The following is a 5,159-nucleotide window of genomic DNA, read 5'->3' as shown; positions in this document are numbered from 1 at the left end:
GAGAAATTGTATTCAGGCCGCTCAGCAAGTAAATGATAAAATCAGGATTCCAGTGCAGACCCCCAGGACCCCAAATCCAGATCTCTGCTGAAGCAGAGTGAAAACAAAGCATGAGTTCTTACGTCAGACGGGCCCTGGTTCCACCGTGGACCGGCTCTGGGGAAATGATCTGGGCAAGTGACTCTTATGTGCTTCAGTTTTCTCATCTGGAAAAAGAGGAACATGTGATAATTAAATGAGATGATGCTTAAGAAGCACTAAGCACAGTTTCTGGTTAAGGAAGGTGGGCCCTGAATCAATGCTGCTGGTTTTCTTCTTTCTACACCTTCATTATGATTCTGGGCACCTGTAGCTTTAGTCAGCTTTGTGTTATTTGGAAATCTAGATGTCCTCACCATGTGACAAGGACAGCTCTGTCTTTCCCTGTTGTTCTTCCCCAGCCTTTCCCATCTCAACAAATGGAGTGAATTGTATCCCCTCCAAATTCCTATATTGAAGTCCTACCCTTAATTTGATCATAGTTGGAGATATGGTCTTTAGGGGGTAATTGGGAATACCAGACCACCTGACTAGGCTCTTGAGAAACCTGTATGCAGGTCAGGAAGCAACAGTTAGAATTGGACATGGAACAACAGACTGGTTCCAAATAGGAAAAGGAGTATGTCAAGGCTGTATATTGTCACCTTGCTTATTTAACTTCTATGCAGAGTACGTCATGAGAAACGCTGGGCTGGAAGAAGCACAATCTGGAATCAAGATTGCTGGGAGAAATATCAGTAACTTCAGATATGCAGATGACACCACCCTTATGGCAGAAAGTGAAGAAGAACTAAAGAGCCTCTTGAAGAAAGTGAAAGAGGAGAGTGAAAAAGTTGGCTTTAAAGCTCAATATTCAGAAAACTAAGATCATGGCATCTGGTCCCATCATTTCATGGCAAATAGATGGGGAAACAGTGGCTAACTTTTTTTTTCAGGGCTCCAAAATCACTGCAGATGGTGATTGCAGCCAAGAAATTCAAAGACGCTTACTCCTTGGAAGGAAAGTTATGACTAACCTTGACAGCATATTAAAAAGCAGGGACATTACTTTGTCCACAAAGGTCCATCTGGTCAAGGCTATGGTTTTTCCAGTGGTCATGTATAGATGTGAGAGTTGGACTGTAAAGAAAGCTGAGTGCTGAAGAATTGATGCTTTTGAACTGTGGTGTTGGAGAAGACTCTTGAGAATCCCTTGGACTGCAAAGAGATCCAACCAGTCCATCCTAAAGGAGATCAGTCCTGGGTGTTCATTGGAAGGACTGATGTTGAAGCTGAAACTCTAATGCTTTGGCCACCTGATGTGAAGAGCTGACTCATTTGAAAAGACCCTGATGCTGGGAAAGATTGAGGGCAGGAGTAGAAGAGGATGACAGAGGATGAGATAGTTGGATGGCATCACCGATTCAATGGACATGAGTTTGGGTAGACCCCAGCAGTTGGTGGTGGACAGGGAGGCCTGGAGTGCTGCAGTTCATGGGGTCACAAAGAGTCGGACACAACTGAGCAACTGAACTGAACTGAGCCAAGCTCCTAATAGTGAGTCCTGGGCTTCTCAGGTGGCTCAGTGGTAAAGAATCTACCTGCCAATGCAGGAGATACAAGTTTGATTTCTGGTTCGGGAAGATCCCTTGGAGTAGGAAATGGCAACCCACTCCAGTATTCTTACCTGGGAAATCCCATGGACAGAGGAGACTGGCAGGCATAAAGAGTCAGACATGGCTTAGAGACTAAATAACAATGAAGAATGAGCCCTAATCCAATAGGATTGGTGTCCTTCTAAGAAGAGGAAGAGAGATCGCTTCTCGGCCTTTTGGCTAAGATCAGGTGTAGTATCTGTTCTTATCAGTTTAATATCTGATACGTCCTCTATCCGAGGACACAAGAAAAAAAAAAAAAATAAGAAGAGGAAGAGAAACCAGAGCTCTTTCTCTGCCATGTGAGAATACATTAAAAAAAAAAAAAATCCAGATAAATTTATTTTGAAAAACCTTTTTTATTTTCTTGATTGAAGGACAATTACTCTACAATGTTGCGTTAGTTTCCACTGTACCACACTATGAATCAGTCATAAGTATTCCCTCCCTCTTGAGCCTTTCTCCCTCCACCCCGCCCCCATCCACTCCCCTGGGTCATCGCAGAGAATCAGGCTGAGTGCCCCGTGCTACAGCGCAGCTTCCCACTAGCTGTCTATTTCACACACGGCAGTGTATATGTCAGTGCTGCACTCTCAATTTGTCCCACATGTGAGACCGTATTGAGAAGGCATTGTCTGTAAACCAGGAGGAAAATTCTCACCAGAAACCATCCTGCTGGACCTTCACATGGTACTTCTCAGCCCCCAGAACTGGGAACCCATAAACCCCTGTGGTTGAAGACACCCAGCGCATGCCATCTTATTACTGCAGCTGGACCCAGCTAATACAGCCACCATGTGAAGAGTCCACAAGCTGGAGACCTGGGTGGTGTTCTGGAGGCTTCTAGTTTCCTCTCGGTCCTACATCAGGCCTGGCTGATTTGTCCAGGTGTGTGGGTCTCACTCCAGCCCCACATCATCCAATAACATATGAAATCAATGCTACTTCCAAGACATTTCTCAAATCTTACTTCTTCTTGTTTCATTAAGCATCTTTATGGACTGTTTTCAGACATCTTTAAGAGTAAAAATATAAGAAAACCAATGTATCCACCACCAGACTCATCACGTGGTGAATTTTACTTCATCTTACTTTACCCACACCCCCTTTTCAGATTATCTTGAAAGGAACCCCAGCCATCCTATAATTTTGCCTATAAATATTTCAGCATTTTCTGTAAAAGGTAAAGACTCCTTTTAAAAAATATAATCATCATCATCACTCCTAGCATTTTTTATCAATTCCTTAAAATAATAAAATATGCAGTTGATATTTATATTTTCATAACTGACTAGAGAAAATATTTTTTCATTTATTTGAATCAGGATTCGGTAGGATCCACACACTGTGACTGGCTGACATGTCTCTTAAATTCCTTTTACTTTGTATGCTTCCTTCAATCTTTTCATCGCTACCTAATTTTATAAATAATTTGGGTCATTTGTCCTGGAGAGCTTCATGCAGTCTGAATTTTGCTGATTATCTCCTTGAGGTATAGCTTAACAAGTTCCTGTGCCCTTTGTATTTTCCATAAATAAGTGTGTGTGTGTGTGGAGAAAGATAGAGAATGCCCTTCAGTGTCCTCATTTTAAGTCATTCTATCTTTTGCAAGGGGGTAAAGAATTAAACATATCTTCACATCTTTGGGGATCAAGGAAGTTTTACATTTTTGTTCTGTTATCCTTAGATGGTAAGTTACTGTTCGGTTTCTCTTACAAACTCCCACCTCTCACAACTTATTTTTCTGTTGTCCATGGGTGTACTGATTTATTGGTGAAATCTGTCTTTTAATTTCTTTTTATCTCCATACATTTCCTTCCCCTTAGTCTCAATCATCATTTTTCCTCCTCTGAACAGTGACGATGGTTTCTGGACAAGTCTCCTTGCGACTCCTAGCTCCCTTGGAGCTCAGGCTTCGGCTGGCAGCAGCCAGACTCTTTCTGAACAGCCCTATCCTGGCTCTGCACTGCACCCAAAATACGCTGCACAACGCCCTCAGGGAGTGAGACAAAGAAGGATGTTTGCAATTATCCTGGTGTTTCGGCTTAAGTTGCCCCCAAATCCAACTCTGAGATGAGGACTGAATGCAGATACGTTGTTGACTTGTGAGGAAAACTCCAGGAAGAGCGTGCTGCTGCTGCTGCTAAGTTGCTTCAGTCGTGTCCGACTCTGTTCGACCCCATGGACTGCAGCCTACCAGGCTTCTCCGTCCATGGGATTCTCCAAGCAAGAACACTGGAGTGGGTTGCCATTTCCTTCTCCAATGCATGAAAGTGGAAAGTGAAAGTGAAGTCGCTCAGTCGTGTCTGACTCTTAGCGACCCCATGGACTGCAGCCTATCAGGCTCCTCCATCCATGGGATTTTCTGGGCAACAGTACGGGAAGTACAGATAAGAGGGTTGCTATCAAGTCAGCAACCCAAGGGGTGAGTGGGACTCAGTCCTGTGGGGAGGCCCTGGGAGCCAGGGTCTCAGAGTTACCCCGCCTGTGGGGTGAGGGAGCTGGGGTACTAATCCACCGCTTCCCCTTAGGCATGGGAATGAGGGACAGCTGCTCTGGGGTGGCGTTTATTTCCAGGAATTTCTGACCTACCATCAGGTGGCAAAGTAGACCTTAGCGTGCAGAAAAAAAACCCAGACAAAGGATACACTAATGGGGTAAAGGCAGGGGGTACGGGCAGAGCGCAGACAGCACCTGGCATACCTGGGGGCACCTGTTTCACCACAGACCCTGGCACTGGGAACTGCAGGAAGTTCTCACATACTGTTCGTGCATGCTCAGCTGCTTCAGTTCAGTTCAGTTCAATCATGTACAACTCTTTGCGACCCCATGAACTGCAGCACACCAGGCCTCCCTGTCCATCACCAACTCCCGGAGTTCACTCAGACTCAAATCCATCGAGTCAGTGATGCCATCCAGCCATCTCATCCTCTGTCATCCCCTTCTTCTCCTGCCCCTAATCCCTCCCAGCATCAGAGTTTTTTCCAATGAGTCAACTCTGCACATGAGGTGGCCAAAGTACTGGAGTTTCAGCTTTAGCATCATTTCCTCCAAAGAAATCCCAAGGCTGATCTCCTTTAGGATGGACTGGTTGGATCTCCTTGCAGTCCAAGGGACTCTCAAGAGTCTTCTCCAACACCACAGTTCAAAAGCATCAATTCTTTGGCGCTCAGCCTTCTTCACAGTCCAACTCTCACATCCATACATGACCACAGGAAAAACCATAGCCTTGACTAGACGGACCTTTGTTGGCAAAGTAATGTCTCTGCTTTTGAATATGCTATCTAGGTTGGTCATAACTTTCCTTCCAAGGAGTAAGCGTCTTTTAATTTAATGGCTGCAGTCACCATCTGCAGTGATTTTTGGAGCCCAGAAAAATAAAGTCTTACACTGTTTTCACTGTTTCCCCATCTATTTCCCATGAAGTGATGGGACCAGATACCATGATCTTTGTTTTCTGAATGTTGAGCTTTAAGCCAACTTTTT

At 44.6% G+C, this 5,159-nt stretch overlaps 1 pseudogene; it reads left to right on the top strand.

Annotated features, from left to right (window-relative positions):
• Positions 1 to 1,833: 1,833 nt before the first annotated feature.
• On the top strand, positions 1,834 to 1,992 carry LOC133237089 (U2 spliceosomal RNA; annotated as a pseudogene).
• The last annotated feature ends 3,167 nt before the right edge of the window (positions 1,993 to 5,159 follow it).

The sequence above is a fragment of the Bos javanicus genome, chromosome 23, assembly GCF_032452875.1.
Source record: "Bos javanicus breed banteng chromosome 23, ARS-OSU_banteng_1.0, whole genome shotgun sequence".
Lineage (NCBI taxonomy): Eukaryota > Metazoa > Chordata > Mammalia > Artiodactyla > Bovidae > Bos > Bos javanicus.
Note: the sequence above shows the minus strand (reverse complement) of the source record. Positions and strands in the feature narration are given on the sequence as shown.